Below are 26,372 nucleotides of genomic sequence, written 5' to 3'. Positions count from 1 at the left end.
GAGCTGCTTAGAGAAGGATTGCCTCGCAGTTGCCTTTTACACAGAGCAGAAACAACTACCAGATTGACAGTGGCATTTCTTATTCCTTCTCCTCCTTTCCTGGGAACTATCTGGTTATCTCCTACTACCTTGTTGAAGTCCCACAAAGTCATACATCAGCAAGTCATAGAATCATAGCTGAAAAGAAATGTACAAATTAACTAATCCCTACATCTTTTTTTTTGCAGCCTTGCCTTGGGTTACAACTACACAACAACAGACTGAAATTGGAACTCAAGTGTTTTGATGTCCCAGCAATAAGACTGCTTTGTATGACTATCAGAGTGCCTTGTTTCAGTAGCTGAGGTTGGAGGTTTTTTTTCTTTTGTTTTATTGTGTTGTGTTTGAGATAGGGTTTCACTATGTACCCCTGACTTGCTTGAAACTCACTACATAGATGAGGGTAGCCTTGGATTTACAGAGATCTGCCTGTCTCTACCTCCTGAATGCTAAGATTAAAGGCATGCACCATCTCTCCCAGCTAAGACTAGATTTTGCTTCTATAGAAATGCAATACTCAAGTTCTCTATGCAAAAAGCCATTATTACTGTTTTTGTTACATGTCTGAAAATCCCATAGTTCAAAGTCCTTTTCCAGATATTTACACAATTGCTTTTTTATAGATAAATATTAATATATATATCAGGGATTAAATAATAAAATGTTTCAAAGAACCCATTAGTAGAGATTTCAAGTCACAAGTCAGGATAGAAAATAGACAGTATTTGGCAGAGGTGACTTAGAGAGGAAGAAACGAGACATTGCACATAGAGAAGACAATGGTGGGTACTAGGAATCTGAAAGTCTGTGTGGTAGACATGCTTCAGAGAGGCATAACTGAGTGAGTTTTGAAAAATATGAACAAAAGGCTGTGAGAAGAAGCATGGAGTGGGTGACTAATGCACTCACACTAGGACTTTGACTAATGACCCATCCACAAATTTCCTCCTTTTGGAGAATTATACAACTACAAGGTATTTCCCTTTTTGCCCCATTTTTATGAATAAAAGATAAGAAAATTTCTGTATTTCCTTAACATTCTTATCTGTGTCTTTCTCTGGACATATATTGTCAAAAGGTGGCCAATTCCTACACTGGAGATTCCACATTAGATGATAATAAGTTTAGGCACTGGAATAAAACTCCCTAAATTAGTCATTCTCCCATAGCCTGCTACAAAGCTTCCTCAGTGTTTCCATCTGTTTTAGAGTCTACAAAAATGTAGAGAAAGAACCACAGGTACATGCAGCTCATCCCTTTTATTTGCCTTTTACACCACAACTCACACAGGCAGACTAGAAAAAATGAATGATGAGAGTGATGTTTCAAAACTCTGGTCTCCGTGTTGTGCACTGACCAAAATAGGAAGAAACATATCAGGAATGGGCAATTCCCATAGAAAGGTAACCCTCTCTTGAGATAAGAAGGTATTATATTTAAAAATCACATTCCAGAAACAGGCCGGCTTCAGAGATTGGAGAGATGGTTCAGTGTTTAAGAGTACTTGCTGGGTCCCTCCGGCAGCATCAGGTAAACAGGCCGGCTTCCCGGCCTGTGTTCCAGAGCCTGCAGATCACCTGGGAACTGCACAGAGCTCCCAATCCCGGCAGGAGCCAAGCACCCCAGACTCCAGATCTTCTCTCCCACCAACGAGACTAGGAAACTAGAGGAGCCAGGGAGACCAGGGGAGTAGCTGTTCTGGATCAGGTACAACAGGACCCAGCATAGGGTCCAGGGGACCAGGTAGGAGGCTAAGCGCCCCAGATTCCTGTTCTTCTTCTCCACCCACGGACCACCATTTGGACAAGGTATAGAAGAACCAACAGATTATTGGACTTGCTAGCACCCACCAAAAGGGAACTCTGGTCCCCAGACCAGTAAGGGGCTCTTTCTGCACCCACTAGAAGAAGAGATGGGAAAGAGACAATACAAAAACACAGTCAGCAACAGAAAAACAAATATGACACCGCCAGATTCTAGAGACTCCACACCAGCAAGACCCCAACATTCCAATGGGAAGGAAGCAGAAGAGAACGACCTTAAAAGCACTTTCATGAAAATGATAGAGGCCCTAAAAGAGGATATTGGAAAATCCCTCAAAGAAATGGAAGAAAAAACAAACCAAAAAATGCAAGAATTGGAAGAAAAAACAAACCAAAAAAGGCAGAAAATGGAAGAAGAAATGAAGCAAAAAAGGCAAGAAATGGAAGAAAAAACAAAGCAAAAAATGCAAGAATTGGAAGAAGAATCATACCAAAAAAGGCAGGAAATGGAAGAAGAAACAAAGCAAAAAATGCAAGAAATGGTAGAAAAAACAAAGCAAAAAATGAAAAAAATGGAAGAAGAAACAAACCAAAAAAGGCAGGAAATGGAAGAAGAAACAAAGCACAAAATGCGAGAAATGGAACAAAAAACAAACCAAAAAATGCAAGAAATGGAAGAAAGAACGAACCAAAAATTCATAAAAGGCAACAAACGGACGAACAGATAAACAGAAAATTGCAAGAAGCAATGCAAACACTGCAAGGGTTGAAAACTGAAATAGAGTCATTAAAAAAAACACAATCTGAAGAAAGGCAGAAAATAGAAAAGCTGGACAAACAGACAGGCACTACCAATACAAGCATTACCAACAGAATAGAAGAGATGGAAGAGAGAATCTCAAGTGTTGAAGATACGCTAGGAGAAATGGATTTATCAACCAAAGAAAACCTTAAATCCAACAAATCCTTAACACAAAACATCCAGGAAATATGGGACACCATGAAAAGACCAAACCCAAGAATAATAGGTATAGAAGAAGGAGAAGAAATCCAGCTCAAAGGGGCAGAAGGCATATTCAACAAAATCATAGAAGAAAACTTTCCCAACCTTAAGAAAGACATGCCAATGAAGGTACAAGAGGCCTACAGAACACCAAATAGAGTGGACCACAAAAAAAAAATCCCCTCGCCACATAATAATCAAGACCCCAAACATACAGAATAAAGAAAGAATATTAAGAGCAGCTAAGGAAAAAGGTCAAGTAACATATAAAGGCAGACCTATCAGAATTACACCTGATTTCTCCATGGAAACGCTGAAAGCCAGAAGGTCCTGGATAGATATTCTACCTACACTAAGAGACCACGGATGCCAGCCCAGACTACTGTACCCGGCAAAGCTCTCAATCACTATAGACGGAGAAAACAAGATATTCCATGACAAAACTAGATTCAAGCAATATGTGTCCACTAACCCAGCCCTACAGAAAATTTTGGAAGGAAAACTCCAACCCAAGGAAGCTAACTACAACCAGAAAAACATAAGCATTAGAGAATCTCTCTCTACCAACAGCCAAAAGAACAAAGGGGTGAAATTCCACACATAATTCCACCAACAACAACCATCGCAAATCGAAGAAGGATGAGCAATCAATGGTCATTAATATCCCTCAATATTAATGGCCTTAACTCACCCATAAAAAGACACAGACTAGCAGATTGGATTCGAAGACAGAACCCTTCCTTCTGCTGCATACAAGAAACACACCTCACCCTTAAAGACAGACATTACCTGAGAATTAAAGGTTGGGAAAAATTTTTCAATCAAATGGACCCAAGAAACAAGCCGGGGTAGCAATCCTAATATCTAACAAACTAGACTTTAAAATAAAATCAATCAAAAGAGATGAAGGAGGTCATTACATACTCATCACAGGTGAAACCCACCAAGATGAAGTGTCTATTCTGAACATCTATGCCCCAAATACAAAGGCTTCCACATTCGTTAAAGAAACATTATTAGAACTTAAATCTCATCTAAAGCCCCACACAGTTATAGTGGGAGATTTCAACACACCACTCTCACCACTAGACAGGAATACCAAACAGAAACTCAACAAAGAAGCAAAAGGGCTAATAGAAGTAATGACCCAACTGGGATTAACAGATATCTATAGAACATTTCATCCACATAAAAAAGAATATACCTTCTTCTCACCACCACGTGGAACCTTCTCAAAAATCGACCACATACTTGGCAACATATCAAACCTCAGCAGCTACAAAAAAATTGGAATAACTCCATGCATCTTATCAGACCACCATGCTTTAAAATTAGAATTCAACAACAACACAAATTGCAGAAAACCTACAAACTCATGGAAATTGAATAATGCTCAACTGCACCATCCCTGGGTCAAAGAGGAAATAAAAAAAGAAATTAAAGACTTCCTCGAATTCAATGAGAATGAAGACACAACATACCCAAACCTATGGGACACTTTGAAAGCAGTGCTACGGGGGAAGCTCATAGCGCTAAATGCTCACATGAAGAAACAGGAGAACAGTTATACCAGAGAATTAACATCACAGCTGAAAGCTCTAGAACACAAAGAAGCACACACCCCCAGGAGGAGTAGACGCCAGGAAATAATCAAATTGAGGGCTGAAATTAATAAAATAGAAACCAGGAAAACAATACAAAGAATCAACGCAACGAAGAGTTGGTTCTTTGAGAAAATCAACAAGATAGACAAACCTTTGTCCAAACTTACCAAACAGCAGAGAGTGAACACGCAAATTAACAAAATTAGAAATGAAAAGGGGGACATAGCAACAGACTCTGAGGAAATCCAGAGAATCATTAGGTCATACTTTGAAAACCTGTACTCCACAAAATTCGAAAATTTAAAGGAAATGGATGACTTCCTGGACAGCTATCAATTGTCAAAACTAAATCAAGAACAGATAAGCAATTTAAATAGACCTATAACCCCTATGGAAATAGAAGCTGTCATCAAAAGTCTCCCAACCAAAAAAAGCCCAGGTCCAGATGGCCTCAGTGCAGAATTCTACCAGAAATTCAAAGAACAGCTTATACCAATTCTTCTCAAAGTGTTCCACACAATAGAAGCAGAAGGGTCTTTGCCAAACTCTTTCTATGAGGCTTCAATAACCTTGATCCCCAAGCCACACAAAGATACAACCAAGAAAGAGAACTTCAGACCAATATCCCTCATGAACATTGATGCAAAAATACTCAATAAAATACTGGCAAATCGGATCCAAGAACACATCAAAACAATCATTCACCACGATCAAGTAGGTTTCATCCCAGGAATGCAGGGATGGTTCAACATACGAAAATCCATCAACGTAATCCACCATATAAACAAGCTGAAAAACAAAAATCACATGATCATCTCACTAGATGCTGAAAAAGCCTTTGACAAAATCCAACACCCCTTCATGATAAAGGTCTTGGAGAGATCTGGGAAAACAGGGACATACTTAAACATAATAAAAGCCATATACAGTAAACCAACAGCCAACATCAAACTAAATGGACAGAAACTCAACGCAATTCCTCTAAAATCAGGAACAAAACAAGGTTGTCCACTCTCTCCATACCTTTTCAACATGGTACTTGAAGTTCTAGCTATTGCCATACGACAACAAAGGGGGATCAAGGGGATACAAATTGGGAAGGAAGAGGTCAAACTTTCACTGTTTGCAGACGATATGATAGTTTACATCAATGACCCAAAGAACTCTACCAGGGAACTCTTACAGCTGATTAACACCTTCAGCAAAATGGCAGGCTACAAGATCAACTCAAGAAAATCAGTAGCCCTACTATATACAGATGATAAAAGGGCTGAAAGAGAAATCAGAGAAACATCACCCTTTACAATTGCCACAAACAACATAAAATACCTTGGGGTAACGCCTACCAAACAAGTGAAAGACCTGTATCGTAAGAACTTTGAATCTTTAAAGAAAGAAATTAAAGAAGCCCTCAGAAAATGGAAAGATCTCCCATGCTCTTGGATAGGTAGGATCAATGTAGTAAAAATGGCAATCCTGCCCAAAGCAATCTACAGATTCAATGCAATCCCCATTAAAATCCCAGCACAGTTCTTCACAGACCTTGAAAGAACAATAATCAATTTTGTATGGAAAAACAAAAGACCCAGGATAGCCAAAACAACCCTGTTCAACAAGGCAACGTCCGGAGGCATCACCATCCCTGACCTCAAGCTCTATTATAGAGCTATAGTCCTGAAAACAGCTTGGTATTGGCACAAAAATAGACAGGTAGACCAATGGAATCGAATTGAAAACCCGGGTATTAACCCACACACGTACGAACATCTGATCTTTGACAAAGAAGCTAAAAATATACAATGGAATAAAGAAAGCATTTTCAACAAATGGTGCTGGCATAATTGGAGACTGGCATGTAGAAGAATGCAGATCGATCCATGTCTATCGCCATGCACAAAACTTAAGTCCAAATGGATCAAAGACCTCAACATAAATCCAGCCACACTGAACCTCTTAGAAGAGAAAGTGGGTGGTACCCTTGAACGAATTGGTACAGGAGACAGCTTCCTGAACATAACACCAGTAGCACAGGCAGTAAGATCAACAATTAATAAATGGGACCTACTGAAACTGAGAAGCTTCTGTAAGGCAAAGGACACAGTCAGCAAGACAAAAAGGCAGCCCACAGAATGGGAAAAAAATATTCACTAATCCCACATCTGACAGAGGGTTGATCTCCAAAATTTACAAAGAACTCAAGAAGCAAGTCTCCAAAACACCAAAGGATCCAATTAAAAAGTGGGCTGCAGAACTAAATAGAGAGTTTTCAATAGAGGAGTCTAAAATGGCTGAGAGGCACTTGAAAAAGTGCTCAACATCCTTAGCCATCTGGGAAATGCAAATCAAAACAACTCTCAGATACTATCTCACCCCTGTCAGAATGGCTAAAGTCAAAAACACCAATGACAATTTATGCTGGAAAGGATGTGGTGAAAGGGGGACACTCCTCCATTGCGGGTGGGAGTGCCAACTGGTTCAGCCACTTTGGAAATCAGTGTGGAGATTCCTCAGAAAAATGGGAATAAACCTACCACAAGATCCAGCAACTCCACTCTTAGGCATATATCCAAAAGATGCCCATTCATACAACAAAGATTTCTGTTCCACTATGTTCATAGCAGCTTTATTTGTAATTGCCAGAACGTGGAAGCAAACTAGATGTCCCTCACCTGAAGAGTGGATAGAGAAAATGTGGTACATCTACACAATGGATTACTATTCAGCAGAAAAAAATAATGGAATCATGAGATTCGCAGGCAAATGGATGACACTAGAAGAAACCATCCTGAGTGAGGTAACCCAGTCACAAAAAGAGAAACATGGCATGTACTCTCTCATATATGGATTTTAGACATAGATCTGGGGAGTGCCAGCCTACAATCCTATGGCCAGAGAGTCTGGGAAACAGAAACTTTATTTAGTGGCTGATCGAAGAAGAGGCAGACTCCCTTGGTTAAGTACTGAGCTGAACTCAAGAAAGCCAGTAACAGAGAGGGAGGACTGATGATCAAAGGGATTAAGACTGGGCTGGTCTAACCCCCAGAAACAGCTGACCAGACAAAGGTTAACTCTTGAATCCCAGGCATTAGCCTGGGAAGCCAGCATGGGACTGATCAAGACCCCCTGAATATGGGTGTCAGTGAAGAGGCCTAGGAATTCTATTGAGCCTTGGGCAGCAGATCAGTACCCATCCCAAGTATACACACGGACTTTGGACTCCAATAGAACAATGTGAGGTGCACTCTCACCCTGAACTCTTGGGAAAGGGTCTAGGCCCTGCCCTATATGAAATGACACACTATGGACACCCCCATGGAGGGCCTCACCTTCCCTGGAGAAATGAGGGGATAACGGGGGGGGGAGGGCACGGGAGCAAGGGAGGGAATGGGAGAGGGACCTGGAACTGACTTGTGAAGCAACCTTGATTCTTATCTAAATTTAAACTGGAAAATAAAATTTAAAATAAATAAATAAATAAAAGAAAATAGCAGTACGTACATACAAGAGAGAACATGCAAAAAAAAAAATCACATTCCAGTGTGTCTAAGTTGATGCAGCAAGATTCTGTGTAGTCAAGAAGAACAGAAGAATAGAGAAAATAGCATAGATGTGTTTGTCCTCAAGAAATTGTATAGCACAACAAAGAAGAGACAGAGCTGTTTACAGAAAGAAGTAATCAGTCATAGAATCAAGACAAGAGGGACAGGACCAATCAGAAATGGATGCAGAAGGATGATGTAAATGAATGAAGAAGGAAGAATATTAAGCTATAAGTTGGTGATAATAGTAGTTGTATGATGCTGTGTCCTGAGCACAGCACTGGGATTTATGTACGTTATCTTATGTTATGTTTTCAGACTTTAGATGTACAGGAAGAAATGGCCATGCTTAGTAGATTGATACCTATCTTTAAGACCTCTGCTATAGAAGTAGTTATGCAAAGGCACATCATTCATGGATGGAAGGGAAAGTTAGTCCCTAGAGTTCAGTAATAGCAAATCAGTGACAGAATGTACCTGATATGGCTTCTTCCTCAAGGAACTTTATCTGCCATTTTATCATCTTTGCTTTGGGTGCCTTCTCATTGCTGCCTCACCTCCCTACATAGAGCAAATTCCCAACATTCACTTGCTTTACCTTGAACAGTAGCGTCTTGTATCCTGAGCAACTCCACATCATTGCCCTTAGTGAGTGATCAAATCCTGACTCATTATATTGCCAGCAAGCAAGCCCTCAAAATGCTTGACTGAGCGCAGCCAGGGGAAACCCACAGTGAACTGATCCATCCTCAGAATGGACAGTCATAAAAGCACTGTCCTTTTCCTGCACACGTCCAAGAGCTTTTCCAGGTGCAGTGTCACCCCTCGGTGCAGAGAGCACAGGTGGAATAGAGAGATTAGTTATACAAAGACAAGAGTGGTCAGAAAGTGGTTGGGGGCAAGGGAACAACAGCACTTACCATGCTAAGAACATTTCCACCCAATGCGGGCCAAAGCTTTGTCTGCCAGCTTTGAAAATTCTGGCCACAATATGCCCTTGGTTTGCCAGAATAAAAGAGATTCTATTGTGGAACTCTCTCTAGGCTCAGGGCAATAATTATTAACCGTGCCTTCCACAGGCTAGGATTATGCCAGGTGGATAAAACCATGGGCTTTAATCTGCTTGATCTGAAATGTCAAATTGGGCCTAAGCACTTCCTAAAGTGCTCCTGGGAGAGCCAAGGTCTTGTTGCCATAAACCTTCTGCTCTCAGCTCAGGCCTTTCTTTTACATTTCCACATTAATTAGAATTCTTTGCAAGGGAGAAAATAATTGTTCTGGCTATTATGTTCTATCAACAAGACATTTCCAAGCCTTTACCCAAAGTTCAGCGATTAGACTGCAGTCGGCATGCCTTCTGGTTACCCTCGCTTAGCCTTTCGGTCTTGCTGAGTAGACAATAGTCAAACTGTGGTCCTGAGATTGGAAAGACATTAGACCTCCTTCTTCCTTTCATCTCTGGGCCTACAGGGAACCCAGGTCGAGAGACCAAAGATGAATCCTCCTCCTGGGACCAAAGCAGCCTATAACTCACTTTTATCAAAGAGACAGATCAAGCTCTTCTGAGGCACATGGGAAACAGGCCTGAAGCAACACAGGGTCATTTCAGAAAACTGGGGCACAACCAGGTTGGCAGCGTGAACTCTCAGGAATGAGGTAGGTTGGTTTTCACAAAGCAATAAAATGAAAGCAGAGCCAGAAGAGCAAGAGGGCACGGGCCTCTCCAGATGGAGACTCTGGATGGTGCTGCGCACTGCTGGGTGTGCCAGCTTGACGGGGACTTGTCACTGCCATTCACATGCCATCAGGAACATGGCCATCATGCACAGGAGGTCACTAAACCTACAAAAGGACAGACTCATTACCTTAGTGTGTTTCTCTGTTCTGCCTAGGTTTTTGAATTGAAGAATTATATTCCAAGAGTAAAGCTGTTTGGCTATGCTCTCAAGGAAGAGCAAGCTGCCTGAATTAAGAAGAGGAACTCCACTGTTGATGTGTGAGGGCTGACAGATTTCCATTCCCCCCTCCCCACTCCATGCTGGCTTCCAGAAAGCCCAGGTGCTCCCTCCTTTGCCACCTACAGTTACTTCAAACCAAGTAAGCTGCAAGTCACGGATGGTAACCCTCACCCTAGTCATGACTCCCTAAACCCTAATAAATCTCCTTTCTCCACTTTCTTAAACAGTTTGCACACCAGCTTGGAAGTATGTTTTTCTGTCTCCAGAGAACACATCACGTGGATCGCATTTTTTTCACATCCTCTTGGTCCTCGTATTATGTCATCTCAACAAAATTTGAGTTGGGGATTGACCCAAGCTCTGTGAGTTGAACACAATTGTTTAAAATGCAGAATAGCAGAGGGATTTAATAGTATAATCAGAGGAGACTCCTGAAATATATTTTAAGCCGAGAAAACAAAGAGCCAAACAACACCACTATAACTCCACATATATAAAACAACCATTTGTCATAGATAGGTAAGAAGATAGATATATAGATAGATACATAGATAGATAAATGGGATAAGTGGGAAGGTAGATAAATGATAATGTGAAAGGCGGGATGATAGGTCGATAGAAGAAACACACATTGATTGAAAACTTGTTAGTCTTAGCTACTCCTAAGCAAGGAAAAAAACAATAAAAAACTAGCTTAGAAATTACTTTCTCTTATCCTCTTATTTTGGTCAGATGCTCTTTTATTGAAATATTTTATCTTATGCCTCATTACTTGCTGAGCAATCCACTGCACCGCTGTTGATATTATCTATAATGTCACTAGGGTTGGTGCTCATGCATTTTGCAACCCACATACTGTGAAGTGCCAAGAATCTCTTTAATAGCTGCAGAGTGTTCTCTGGCTAAAGAGTGGTGCTGTATCTGTTGGGCAATGTTGACAGTCTCATCAAATGGGACATTTCCACTGTGCTTAATGTTTTTCTGCTTCTTTCTGTTTCTTGATGACTTCTCCAGGGCTTTGGTGATCAGAGCAGAGGCAGAAGGTATGACTTTAATAGAAGCCTTACTGAGCAGTCAGTTTCACTGCAACCCTTAGACCTTTCCAATCACTAGTTGCCTTGAGACATCATCACCAGTTTGTCTTCAAGACAGAGCCAGGATACTGATCTTGGGGGCCAATGTACCACTTCAGATACTTGACTTCAACGGGCTTGGGATGGAACTTGAGAAGCAAGGTGGAGAAAGCTAGTGTAAGAGAAACATGGAATCAGGAGGACCAAAGAAATCTGCACTGTAGCCTCCTCCAAGCAGAAAGCCAAAAACTTACTACATTTACATATGTCTTAAATAGGTTACAGTAATATGTTATTTTTATCTAAGTCACTACCAAAAAGGAAAAGAAAATATTGAGCCTAAAATAAGTTTAAACTAATTAAAATGTTTTTTATTCACCAGCTGAGCAAAAAAATTTTTTCAGTGGAGGTGCACCACATTTGGTAAGGTTGTGAGAAAATAATCATAACTGGTGAACTGTGTCAAACACTGAGTGACTTAAACAAATAGCCTCAAAAATATCCTAAACCTTTGATCCACTAACTTCATTTCTAGGAACCAATCCTAAAGTAAAATTAGAACTGTATTATGATTATATATGTATATATATGCATGTATGTATGTATATATATATATTCTCATCCCATTGTTTTGCAATGAATTTTCATTGCTAGTAGTAGAAATGTATACACAGTTTAAACATGTAACGGGAAGGCTGTGGTGAACATAGGCCTCAGCTCTCCTTGTACACACAGTTTAAACACGTAACGGGAAGGCTGTGGTGAACATAGGCCTCAGCTCTGCTTCTCTCCACTCTTTGCTGATTCTTCTGATATGTAGCTCTGCTATTTTCACGTCATGCCCTTACCTGCTATTTCTTGAGTAACCAACCAGTTTTAGTCCTGATGTGCTGATCTCATTATCGTAGCTCTTCCCTCATCGACGTCCCTTCCCATCTTGTTTGCCTTTTCCTTTTTAGACAGGGACTCACTGTGCAGTTTCAGCTGACTTTGAACTCACTATGTAGACTCTCATCCTTACTTTCATCTCTTCCTCTCAATATTGCTACAGCACACTCTTCATTTCTATTCATTGCAAATACTGTGTTAAGCCAAGGAAGAACAGGACAACAATATTTTTTTGTACAATGTTTAACTAAAGCTAATCATCCTTTTCTATGTCATTCTCATATCTTCCTGGTGTTGCCAGATATGTAGCATTTGGCTCCTCTCCGAAGAACTCCACTCTGTGTTACACAGATAGATACCAGATACCTGGATGTTCTCTTCCCGTTTACTTCCTAGTCTGCTTAAGCATGTCTTCCAGTAACTTCACCAAAAGGGGAATAAGAAAGAAGCCCTCTCCATCCTTTTTGCAGTGTGTGTGTGTGTGTGTGTGTGTGTGTGTGTGTGTGTGTGTGTGAGAGAGAAGATTTTTTGTTTCTTACTAGCTTGATGTTAGACTTTTTTGGATTGGTCTATTTTACTTCCCTTTATTTTCTGTCTCTCTATGTTTTGTTTTCTGAGGGTTTCTCAACTTCATCCTCCAATCATTTTATTGATTTGTTATGATGCTACCATATTTCTAATTTTAAGGGTCTTTCTGATTCCTTGATTATTTCTTTTTATAACATCTTCTGCTTGTTTTATAGATGCAGTATATTTTATTGCACAGAAGATATTAAATATAGATTTTTGTTTTCTCCTTCATTGCTTCTGTTTTTTTATGGGTTCTTTTGTTTCATTTCTTTCACTTTACTGTTGGATACAATCCTCAAATATACAGCAATGCTTATATCTTCATGTTGAAGGCCAGCAATATCAGAGCTGATTGGATGTTTAATGTTCATGATAAGAATGCATCTTTCAGTAAAAAAATGTGATACACATGAATTAGATTTGTCAGCAATGGGTTAAATTGGATGATGTTTCAACTTGAAGTAAACAAGGCTTGGTGAGTGAATAATCACTGGCATTCCAAGATCTCCACTCTAGAAGTGCTATATTCAGAATTCTCCAGTTCCCAGCTGGAGGTAAAGGGAATGAGCTAAAAGGCACCATATGGCTAGCAATTAGGAGTCTAGAAGTTGGACGACAGGTGGAGACCACTGAGGATTCTAAAGATTAGTGCACAGAGATTTCTGTAATCGGATGATCTCAGCTCTGCATCCTGCTTGGGCTTTGATACTTGCATGACTTAGAGAAAGGAGGCAGACAACTGGACAGACAGCACAATAAAAGGAAGTAACTAAAGGGACTTTTTGGTTAGTGGAACAGTGCGGTCGTACTCCTCAGGATGTATAGGTCTGCAAGAGCAATGTAGTTTATTGATACTTTGGGTTCCCTGAAGATGAATCCTACTCTCAGGACTAACGCTGGCCAGCATAAGGAGATAAAATGTTGTAAGCCAGATAAAAAGCACCAAGCAGCAGCCTCATATACAGCTATATTGCTAAAATAAATCTTACTGGTAGCTGGTCTGGAACTCACTGTTTCTGTATTGAATTTTAGCCTATTTTTATAGTTGGGCATTCCTATAAAGACACTTATTACACACTGCACAGACCTGATTATGAACAGTGGCTACAGAAAGTGAATTATGCAAAAGAAGGGTCTTGCATTGTTAATAAACATGCTTGTTAACAAATATGCAGCAGAGAAACAATACACTAGGAAACAGTCACTATCCCCCAAATGAACGCTGATTATTCTGAAAAGAATATTGTTTATAAATAACCATAGCCTTTGGCACATTTTCATAAGTGATGTCCTGTAACTTCAAGCAACGGGAGCCATGAGAGTTTTACCTTGCTCTACCACTAGAAGAAAATGAACAAAAACTCCTTGCCCTCTTCTAGACTCTTTGTCTAATTAGGCTCACATCACTATCAATAAGAGATGGACTTTAGGATCCAGAGGAAGGAACAGAGAGCTATAGGACTCTGTCTTCTGGCATGGCATGGCATTGCATTCTTGAACTCAGTAGTTGCAATTATGTTGAAAAGGCAAGCACCTATCAACACTGTCATGGAGGGTAAAGGGGCTCACTTCCCCCTTCCAGAGGATTTATTGGAAATTAGTTGCCAGAGAAGGAGAAATCCTTTCTTTGGTGATGTAGCCATTGCTAAGTTGTGCATGCTCCTCCACATCACCCTCCACCCATGCTCTTATAAGTGGTCCTAAATGAAGTAAGATAAACGAGGGCTGGAGAGATGACTCAACAGTGAAAAGCAGTTGGTATTCTTTCAGAGACCCAGGTTTGGGTTCCAGCACTCACTTGGTGGCTTACAACCATTCATAACTCCAGTTCCAAGGGAGCCAATGGCTTCTTCTGGCCTACCCTGGCATTAGACACACATAGAGTATGTATACACATACTCAGGCACCTAGGTGTTTGATATGAAACTAGTCCACATGTTTTTGTGAAAAAATTTCTTCACCACAATTAATTCGTACAACCAGTAGACTTCAAGTAAAACAAACCACCCCTCCATACACAAGTATCCCTCCCTGTAGAGGTGCCTCATCTGGGCAGTTAAGCTCTTAGACACAAAGACTGAAATGTTTCCAAAGAAGAAAGACTTTTGCCTCAAAACTAAAACACAGAACCATTGACTTAATATGACCTACAAACCACAGATAACAAAAGCAAAACTAGAAATGATTTTCATAAAACTAAAAATCTCCTTTAAAAAACTAAAAGGGAAGCAATAGTTGGTTAAGATACAATCTACAGAATGGAAGAAATACTGTATATAAATCAAACATTTGGCAAGAGTTAATACTCAAATCCAACTACTCTGTAATAAGATACCACATAAGTCAGTAAAGGCTGTGTAAAAGACCTGATTAGGTCTACCTTTACTTCTATGTATATTGATAAAGAAGATGTGCAAATATCCTACAGGTACAGTTTAAACCCCTTAATATCTCTAGTAATCAAGGAAATGCAAATCAAAACCACAAGGAGAAGGTATCTCATATGTGTTAGAATGGCTAGATTCCAGAAGATGAAAGAGAAAGTGGCTGATGAGGATGGGGAGTGTACTAGCTGGTTTTATGTCAACTTGACAGAAGCTAAGATCATCAGAGAGGAGAGAGCCTCAATTAAGAAAAAGCTCCTTGACATGGAACTACAGGCAATCCTGTAGGACACTTTCTTAATTTGCGATTGATGTAGAAGAGTCCAGTCCATTGTGGGTGATACCATCCTTGTGCTGTTGGTCCTGGGTTGTATAAAATATCAAGCTGAACAAGCTGCAAGGAACAAGTCAATAAGGAACACTCCTCCATGGCCTCTGAGTCAGGTCTGGTCTCTAGGTTCCTGCCCTGCTTGACTTCCTGTCCTGATTTCTTCAGTAATGAACAGAGATGATGAAGTGTAAGCCAAAAAATCCTTGCCTACCCAGATTTGGATTTAGTCATGGTGTTTCATCACAGCAGTAAGGAGGACCCAGGTATATTGTAGATGAAATGTATTAGTAAAGATACTATAAATCACAGCTTTTAATTTGAAAAATTAAAAAATAACCCAAGTATTGTCAAGTATCTATAAGGAATATGTTAAAGAGAGATAAACAGAATCACTGCAGAAGTATCCACCATGACAGAGACACAGAATCAAACTGACCATAAGCCAACGAATGGATTCTTTGTCAAAGTAGTATAGCAAGCACACACTATGTATTTCATCTTGAGAAGTGAAGAAACCTCTTGATATGAAACAACTACTATAAATCAGACAGATTTGTGTTCAATGAAATTAGAACAGCACAAAAGACTAATGTACTACATAATATCACTAATATGTAGACTTTTAAAAGTTGATTTTACAAGCAGTAATTGCAGTGGCAGTCACCAAAAGTCAGACTGAGGTGCTAGAGGAGATGTTATCCAAAAAGTCACAAAAATTTCTTTTAGGTATTAGGAATAAGGAGCAAGGTTTATCATACCAGATTAGAGCTAACAACAGTGACCAGTATTGTCTATTTCAAAATTGCTAGATAGGTGGATTTTGCATTTTCTCACCACAAATAAATAGTATGAGTATAAGATATTAGTTAGATTGGTATTATCATTCTGTTATGAATGCATGAAGAGTTAAGAACATTTCTTGTGTAACATAATGTATATATTTGTGGTGATACTCTCTTTGTGCTTTAACAAATAAAGCTTGCCTGAAGATCAGAGTGCAAAGTTAGTCACTAGTTAGTCATAGAGGCTAGGCAGTGATAGCATATACCTTTAATCCCAGCACTCTAGAGACAGAGTCAGGAAAATCTCTGTGAGTTCAAGGCCACCCTGTACCACATGAGATTGATCAAGTCTAAAACAGAAACAATCAGGTGGTGGTGGTTCACACCTTTAATTCCAGTACTTGAGAGTCACATGCCTTAATCCCAGCATTAGGGAGATGGAGACAGGAGTGATATGACTGGGCTGAGAGAGGAATATAAGGTGGAAAGAGACAGGAGCTCATTGCATTCAATCTTCGGTTTTGTAGGGACAGCATTCAGTCTGAGGCTTCATGGAGAAAGGATCTTCCTTATTTTGGTAGAGGATTTGATTAAAGGACTCCCTAGTGGCTGGCTCCTTTACTTCTCTGATGTTTCAGCACTTACCCCAACATCTGACTCTGGATTTTTATTATTAGTACTTTAGAATTCATGCTACATATATTTTTTACTTTCAATTTTCTCAAAAGTAATAATAGGAAAGAGGAAAAGGAATCTTGTCTTAGATTTTGTTTCCAAACCTGTAGCATGTCTTGCAAACTTCAGTGGTCTCAAAATAATTCTTTATAATTTCTCAATCTCTGCATCCAAACATATATTTTATGTGTATATACACATATATATTTGTTTAAGTATATAAATGTATATGTGCAAAACTGTATATATGGACACACACATGCACATATCAATGTACATACACACACATGCACGCACGCATGCACGCACACACACACACACACACACACAATCTCCTATTGCTTCCTTTTGCCTTCATCCATGTGGAGAGAATTGATGAGTACTGACTACAAACATGGGTGAAAAAAATGTCACATATGGTAACTTCAGTGGGATTCTGATATCATACTCATAAAACTGAAACACAGGTAAAACTAAACAAGAAGATGTTGCAAGATATACACATATGTGGAAAAATAACGATGAGAAGAATAGATCAAACCCCAGGTGTGTAACTGCACACTGCCTCTGTGTGTGGCTTCAAGCAGGGAGCTCAAATCTCTCTCCTTTTTTTGTGGTTTTGGTAATGTAATACCTCTTTGGTACGGTAGTAGGTTTATGAGTATTCATTTTATTATTATGCTGTATATATTATACATGTACATTAAATGCAGTCTTTTTATGAAGCAAATATTTTATGATTAAAACTTCTTTTTAATAACAAATCTTATAAGCGCCTATAAAAGAACATTGTGCCGCCCTCATTTTGTTGGCTTAGTGACTGGTTTTAACATAAAATATTTCTTCCAGGAAGCCTCTCTCTGTTCCTTTTTCTTAGTAACACTCTGGCCTCTTTTATCCTTGTCCCCCTTGTACTTTTCACAGCTTCTAATCCATTAACCACTCTGACATATGGATTTAAATGCCCTTCTTATTACACTCTGTTGGATCTGAGTTCTCTAGGTCTGAATTTCCCAACCCTCTCTCTCATAATACGGAGCTTTTCTTAAACTTTCATTTTCCACCCCCTTGTCTGACTACCCTGCCATCCATTTCCTCTAATCCTGCCCTAACTGAGGACATCCCAGAGAGGGCCACATGGCCAGCGCCTCCTTGTGCTTGGCTACTTCTCTTAGCATTCCTCTTTTGCTTAAGTCAAAGCTCACACATGAACCCCTAAATTTCTTTCCTTCAATTCTCTCTTTGACCTTTTCTAATCAGGCTTTTACCCACTTCAGTCCACTGAAATACAATGCCACAAATTACCTGTTCCTGGGAGCTAAGACTCCTGGTCTTTGGGCCAGCCTTTGCCCCTGACCTTGTAGCTGATCTTGAAATTTTCTCTGTCTCTGTCTCTCTCTGTCTCTGTCTGTCAATCTCTGTCTCTCTCTGTCTCTGTGTCTCTGTCTCTCTCTCTGTCTCTCTCTGTCTCTCTCTCTCTCCTTCTCCCTCTCCCTCTCCCTCTCCCTCAGTTGATGGTCCCCACCTGGGCTAGCAGTACCAAGGAAAAGGCTTACAGATGGCTACCCAGAATATTTTGCATGCGGCAATGTAGCTCCCAGCTAAGAGAGGAGCCTGGAGATGAGAATGGGTGTTTCATTTAAAAGCTGAATAAAGAATTGATCGAGCACACTGAAGTGGCTTCAGGAAAGAAAGAGCTGCCAATGATTAGAAAGTGCAGACTTTCTTTCAAATAATTTTTTCAGCAATTTAACAAATAGTAGTTTTAAATAGAAATTTTGAAGGCATTTGAATTGAGTCCAAACCTCAGGATAATAGCCTGTCCTCTCACCTCTAATACATTTCTGAACAGCATATTTGAGTTTTAGTCTTAGAATTAAATATACAAGCAGTGTGTTTGAAATTATGTTTGACTGGTTTTTATTTTGATTTATAAAGAGCTAAAAATCATCTCTTAAATCGCTTTTGAATATAAACCTTCCCCAATAGTCCTTATTTGTGTGTTATCAAATATTCAGGCTAGATATTTTGTTTACAATGATGACGCTATTGGAAGTTGCCCTGGTAAATGGCCTGTACTCTAACACTATAAAAACCCATATTTGTGGGGTTCTTCCCATTTCTTGCTCCCCACTTCATTAACAGTATAGAGGCAACGAAGGAAAATGATTTCCTTCTATTCAAGAGAATGAAATCTCCAGCCTCGGTGGAGATCAAACACCCCTGTTGGGCAGGCAGATCACCTGGCTAAGGGAATACACCTCAGGAAGGCTGTACCATCTGGCAGGGAAATGTGTCCACCTGAAACCATGCTAAAAACATTGGGGGAGCAATTATCTCTTTAATGAGATAATGCACATCTCCTTCAAGAATTCTTGCCCTTTGTTCCCATTGCTTCAGAGCCACCATGAATTTCTTTAGGTCCGCCCACCTTTCTTAGCCTGGATTCAGATTCTTTTTCTCTTTTGGATGCTCTCCACAGAGTAAGGATGTATCGGTATGCTGAGCTCTTTCGTTCTTTGCGTAAGCCCGCTTCATTTCCCTCCTCCTGCCAAGATTTACAGTTTACCTGTGCTGAAATTCTTCTTTTAAACTCTAATAAAATTGTCTTTGAGATTTCTTCTGAATCCAGTCTCAAATTCTTTTATCAGTTAAACTAAGAGCCCCAAGAGGGGAACCCCGATTTCCCAAGTAGCATGTGCATGTAAGACTCCCCAAATTTTTCAAAAAGTTTCTCCACCTCTGCAGTTTTTGTGTTTCTTCCTACAGCAATCTGTTAAACACTGAAGGAAATCTTTGCTCTCTTACTTGAGCCCTCACAGTTCCTCCCATTATCTGAGCAGCAGTAATAAGTAGTATTGTGTTTTCACATCCTCTAAGTTTATTTTGTTTTGTTTAAAGCAGATGTATTAGTTACTTAACTTGTGTTATGCTTGTATACTCACTCTATATTCTATAAAACAGTGCTTTTTCGGGATATGTGTTACCCTAGGAAATTCAATTTATAAACAGCTTTTGGTTCTATTTTTGAAGGAGGAAAACCTCAGCCCGTGTGCGGCGCCCGCACCACAAGCAAGTTCAGAGTATCAGGAAAAGAAAGATCAGACACGTAGCTGTTTGTACTAAGGGAATGCATGTACTGCCTTTATTGCCAGGAGTGTGTGTATGTGTCTTCATTGCAAGTGCTAAGGGGTCTCTGTCTTGTAGGAAGGAGCAGTCTTATACATACAGGCTTACAGCACAGTGGAAAAACCCCAGGTGGAAGAGAGCATGTTTTCCTGGTGCTAGATGTTGATGTTAGTGGGGCAATGCGGGGGCAGTAAACCAGGACTAGAAAACAGGATGCACCTGTGGCTATCAGCTGACAAACAACTCAGAGACCCTGTGGGGGCTAGGCCCCAACACCCATGGATGAACACATGAACTGTGTCATCTATCAGGCACCATCTACCCAGCATAGATTGATAAATGAGTCATTCATGAAAGTAGAAAGTGGGCCATCTTAGAAGTTTTTCAGAATGAATGGAAACTCTGCAGACATGTGATCATATTAAAATGAAGTAAGAGAAACAGAGTCCAAGAACTTATTGGACATATTAGACGAAGAGGTTACAACTCTCTCACCCAGACCCCATAAAATAGTGGTCACCCAACATTGCCATGGTGTGGCCCCACACCAACCAACCTATCATATGATATATGGAGTATTCACAAAGGACCAATAAGCAGTGGACTCTCTGTCCCTGGAACTTCAGATGGGCTAGGACCTGTTATGTTGGCAGACTATACTCACTGCCCACTCACAAATCCCACAGGTTTGCCCCTCTGGGATCAGAATCATTATTTCCTATTCCAGATCCAGTTTAGAATTTTACCTCCCAGCTAAACTCTTCCACTTAGCTCTCAAACTTGACTCCAGTGCTTCCCTCCTGGCAATGGTCTGGTTCATCCATTATCAACACAGACTATTTCTCGTACTACTTCTGAAACCCTTTGAACTCTACTACAGACATTTTAACTTGTATCCATTCTGCAAACCATATGCATTTAGATAAACTATGTGATTTGTGACATGCAAATTAATATTAATAATTAAAATAGAAATGAAGGAATCTGTATTTGCCTTGGCCAGATTTCCAGGGTAGGCAGGATTTTATGACAAGTTGATGACACTGAAATTGGTAAGGCTTGTGAATTTATTGTTATTTAATGGACTCTAACATTGTAGAAAGACAGAAAAGTGTTCATCTGTTTCTAGCATAGCACACTCACAACACCTTTTAGCTTGAAATAATTTTCAGAACACAGAAAAGTTACATGGACAACATAAACATAATAACACTAGCACAGGTACACAGATGTTAAAATTTGTACTGTTTATTGTACCTTCTGCTTTCTGTACATTATTGCTGTATTCCTGGAGATATACAAGAGAATGTCCATTTACTCTAGATGGACACCATGTGATTTCACCAAAGTCTAACTTGGTAAGATGATTGAATTTCTTGAGCTTTCTTAAAGAATGTGGGTCAGAAGCTACTTAAAGGAGTGTGGGTAACCCCCACCCACACATACACAAACACAGTTGCATCATTTTGAAGTCATACCTCATCATGGTTGGTGACTTCATAGAAGCTGTGTCATGATGGCCTGTTTTCAGTTAATTTACTACTTCCTATATAGCATCTCTCAAGACCACCTTCAGGCTTGGGGAGAAGGCAGAGAAACAATAACCTGAATCTCTTTTGAGGGTCTTGTGACCCTCCCCTCTTTCACCTACTAGGAAGTGTCAACAGCTTCATTACCATTTCTACAGATCTGACTATCATTGGATTATTCTACCCAACTTGACAAGGCTGCTGGGGACAAAGCCCAAGATGGCATCCGGCTAAGTCCAAATTGGGGAAAAAAATCTGCAATATGAAAGTTACTGTATTTCCCTTCTGAATTTATTAATAACTGACTTCTTATTTCTCATTGTGTGTGTGTGTGTGTGTGTGTGTGTGTGTGTGTGTGTGTGTGTGTGTGTTATGCACAATGTGTGTATACGGGTATGCTGGCCTGCATGTGGTATGTATGGAGACCAGAGGAGGGTATTTTGTTTCCCTTCTCTTTCACTCTCTTATTCATTTTAGGTAGGGTCTCACTTTGAACTGGAATTCATTCTTTTAAACTAGACTAGCAGTGAGCAAGCCACAGTCATCCTGTATTTTGCCCACCACAAAGATGAGATTATAGCGCATGTGAGATAAACACCCAGGTTTTAAGGGGTGCTGGGATCTGAACTCAGGTCCTCATGGTGTGGGAAGGGCCCTCTGAGAACAAAGAGAAGGCAAAATGGCTTAATAGTATTATTGTATGCATGTGTAGCCTTACCACATTCGTTATCTCCCCAGTGTCACAGACCTACAACCATAGAGCACCAATGAGAATGTGTGTTACGCTATAAGGGGGACAAAAGAGATAAAAAATGTGTGTAAGGCAAAACCCTGATGTGCTGGGGCTTAGCCTTTGGATGCTTTGAAATAGTGTTGTGCCCAAGTTCTGAACCCCCAAATCACCAAGAGGCCCATTTCAATGCAAAAGCAAAGAGTCTTTTATTGTAGTTGTTTAATGAGCTAACCCCATTAGCTCAGGCCTTGCATCCATCCACACCCCGAGAAATTGCAAGGTGGGGATCTTAAAGGGCAGCATAAGGGGAGTGTCTAGGGGTATGCAACAGTCTCAGGATTGGTGTGCTTCCAGGCTTTAGACGGCCTGCCCTGTGTTGATTGGTCAACTGGTTGTTATGGCCCATAGGCCCTCCCAGGGTGGTTGCTATGCTCTGTGCATCACTGTTGTGCACTTGTCCATAAAGCACACCCAGAGCCGTAAAGCACAGCCCCACCAGCTAACTTCTGATTGGTTCCTTGCCACAATGAAAGCATCTGATCTCCCAGTAACCTGGACAGGAGCAGCAAGTTCATGTGAGCACATGTTAGCCTGTCATGGCTGCTAAAACAGGGGGGGGGGGCTGGTCACTTCATTAGTACAAATGAAAGCTGCTTCCTGGAAGAGAGCCTTGCTGCCCTGTCTCTGTCTGAGAAACACATGAAAATTATTGCCTAGCAAAGGCTCTTAACCAATGAACCATCTCTCCAGCCACCAGTTTCACACTCTTCTATCTTTTAACATTCCCATGTGTTTCCTAAGAAATGAGCTGTTTTTTGATGCAATGTTGAGCAGCCATCAATTTCTGTAGATTTAATGTCAACTTGAAACTGTTTATTAAAGAAGTCCTTATCAAACCCGATCAATTGTTCTAATAGTCCTTTAACATTTTGTTTTATCCAGTGAATAATCCAGTTAAAGATCACATACTACATTTGTTGTGCATTTGAGATTCATTCTAGATTATGTCATTAGTTGGCATTTCTCACTGAATCTAGCAATCAATTTGTGAGACTTTGTATTAAGAATTCAACCATACCCTACTCTCTATCACACTCTTTCCCATGCATTTGGCATCAAATGATGATTGAGTGGATTCACCTCCACTAACATAAATTGGAAAATGGTGAATTTCCATTCCACTATTCCATCTGCCTTTCTTTATCTGAATTATCCTATAAGGAAGAGCTTTCCCACTACCCATTTTCATGTAGTGCACAGACTCACAGATTCCCATTTTATTCAGTGGGTTTTATTCTGATTTATTTTGATGCATAAAATTGTCCAATACTTTGTCTATGAAAGGATTTTCAAGATGGTCACTGTATTCTATTAGTGTCTCCTTGTAGTCTTCGGTTACTTCCTCACATTCTGTCAAAACAAGTTGGTGTTGGTTCATCCTGCCCTGGAATTAGTCATGTATTCACTCACATTACAAACATGCTTTTAGTACCTGTAAAGTATCAAGTCCTCTGCTAAGCTCTGAGATACGATGAGCAAGTCTAGAGACTGTGTTTGAGAACCTAAGTAGATGGCAGGGGCATTGACCTTTACTATTCCTATACTTCGTTTGGTTCACCTAATCCTGGTGATGTGCTTGAATTTCTCAGGAACGGGGTTGAGTGCTCACTAAATGATTCCTGAGTAACCTTCCAGTAATCTCCACACTTCTGTCGTGTCTGAGTCTGGAGAAGAGTGATCCTGGAACCCTGTAGGAAGCAGTTCCATATCTAAGGCTGTCTTCAGGCTATGGATAAGGTTGATATATGGAACCTCTTCTCTGGGATAGGAAATCAGCTAAAGATGTCCTTGGCACATGCTTTTAGGTAGACTTCTTGGGCACTGTGCTCTGCGTGAGATGTTATTGACGTTGGCTCTTGGGAACACAGGACACTGGATTGAGCATTTTTGTATTTCTTTAATAGACTTAGCTTTATAGTTTTAGATTTACAGAAAACTGAACATCCAACACGGAGAACTTACCTTAATCCCATACTACCCTACCCCTTATCATGTATACCTTGCATCAGTGTGATTCAATATAACCAAACTAATATTTATGTATATGTATTTGTTTTTATTTTTAAATTTCTAATTTTTTACCATTATTGTGTACGTGATGCAGGTGGCCACATGCATGTGGAAGACAAAGGACAACCTTAGGGACTTTGTCCAATCTTTTCATCTTTCCATTGCTTTTGGTGATCAAAAACAAGTCACCTAGCTTTCATAGCAAGCCCTTTTACTCCCTGAGCCATTCCCCCAGCAACTAATGATATAATTTTTATAAATAAACTTGGGAGTTTATATTAAGGTTTAGTCTCTATCTTGCACATTACTATAAGTATTGGCTAAAGCATCATACTGAGTATCAGTCATTATAATAAAATAAGGAGTAGATACACTCACCAAAAAAAAAATAAACTATTCCTATTCATCTATTTACCACCTTACATTTCTGCAAAGAATGTGGTAACCACAGATTTAAACTTTTTTAATGTAATTTTTTATTTAAATGATAAACAAGCTTGCTTCACATGTCAATCCCAGCTCCCGCTCCCTCTTCCCTTGCGCCTCCACCAGTCCCCCTGCCCCCCACCCAATCCCCACATCATTCCCCAGGGAGAGTGAGACCCTCCATGGGGGATCTCTAGAGTCTGTCATTTCATCCAGGGCAGGGCCTAGGCCCTCCCCCATGTGTCCAGGCTGAGAGAGCATCCCTCCATGTGGAATAGGCTCCCAAAGTTCATTTGTATGCCATGGTAAATATTGATCTACTACACAAGGCCCCAGAGATTTCTGAGGCCTCCTCACTGACACCACATTCAGGGGGTCTGGATCAGTTCCATGCTGGCCTCTCAGCTATCAGTCTGGGGTTCAAGACCTCCCCCTTGTCAGGTCAGCTGTCTTTGTGGGTTTCACCAGCATGGTCTTGACCCCTTTACTCATCGCTCCCCCCTCTCTGCAACTGGGTTACAGGAGTTCAATTCAGTGTTTAGCTGTAGATATCTGCCTCTGCTTCCATAAGCCACTGGATGAAGGTTTGGCAGTGGGATTATAGGCTGGCACTCCCCTGATTCATGTCTAAAATCCATATATGAGTGAGTACATACCATGTTTGTCTTTTTGTGACTGGGTTATCTCACTCAGGATGGTTTCTTGTAGTGCCATTCATTTGTCTACAAATTTCAAGATTCCATTGTTTTTTTTTCCACTGAGTAGTAGTCCATTGTGTAGATGTGCCACATTTTCTCTATCCACTCTTCAGTTATGGGGCACACAGATTTAAATTTTAAGGGAGAGACAGAAACAGAGAACCAGAGAAAGGGTTGGCTGACAAACAGACTTTTTGAAAGCCACAATTCTTTTTTTTTTTTACAGCAGTACAAGTATCAGGATTTTATTTATTATTAATTATTCATACAATGCACCCCAATCACACTTACTTCTCATTCCTCCTGGATCCACCATCCCACCCCCCAAAGAGTAAAAAATAAAAATAGTAAAAACCACCAAGTCCATTTTGTATTTCTAACATTCTCATTGGAGTATGGTCAAATTCCCAGTGGCCAGACCCTTAAAGAAAACTGAATGCATCCCCACTCTCCCTGCCAGTGGCCATCAACTGTGAAGAGCTACATTTCAGCATCTTTAGCACAGTTTTTCTTGTAATGTCTTTATTAAATTAAAAACATGAATACTTCACATGTCAATCCACGTTCCCTCTCCCACCCCTCCTCCCTTGTCCCTCCACCAGCCTCCCAGCCCCGCACCCAATCCCTACATCATTCCCCAGGGAGGGTGAGGCCCTCCTTAGGGGGAATCTCTAAAGTCTGTCATTTCATCCAGGGCAGGACCTATGCCTTCCCCATGTGTCCAGGCTGAGAGAGAATCTCTATATTTGGAATGGGCTCCCAAAGATCATTCATAAACCATGGTAAACACTGATCTACTACCCAAGGCCCCAGTGATTTCTGTGGCCTCCTCCTTGGCACTACATTCATGGAGTCTGGATCATTTCCCTGTTGGCCTCTCAGTCATCAGTCTGGGATTCAAGAGCTCCCCCTTATCCGGTCAGCTGTCTTTGTGGATTTCACCATCATGGTCTTGACCCCTTTGAAAGCCACAATTCTTGAGACCATTATATGAGAGTCATTTGTGCTCCCTGTGCTCAAGCCACAGTGGTTTTCCCTCTATTCCTTAAAGAAGCCAAGATCTGTATCACTGCTAGTTCTGCATCTGGTCCACATTTTTCTCATGTTACAGATGAAAGAGAGCATCTTTGACCATCATACCAAGACATTTATTCCTTTAATATTACCTTACAATCTAT

The 26,372-nt window shown here is 40.3% G+C and overlaps 1 pseudogene; it reads right to left on the bottom strand.

Moving 5' to 3' along the window:
• Positions 1–10,664: 10,664 nt before the first annotated feature.
• On the bottom strand, positions 10,665–23,438 carry LOC101825997 (annotated as a pseudogene).
• Positions 23,439–26,372: the final 2,934 nt, after the last annotated feature.

The sequence above is a fragment of the Mesocricetus auratus genome, unplaced genomic scaffold (genome assembly GCF_017639785.1).
Source record: "Mesocricetus auratus isolate SY011 unplaced genomic scaffold, BCM_Maur_2.0 Super-Scaffold_2245, whole genome shotgun sequence".
Taxonomy (NCBI): domain Eukaryota; kingdom Metazoa; phylum Chordata; class Mammalia; order Rodentia; family Cricetidae; genus Mesocricetus; species Mesocricetus auratus.
This window is presented reverse-complemented; position numbering and strand designations above follow the sequence as displayed.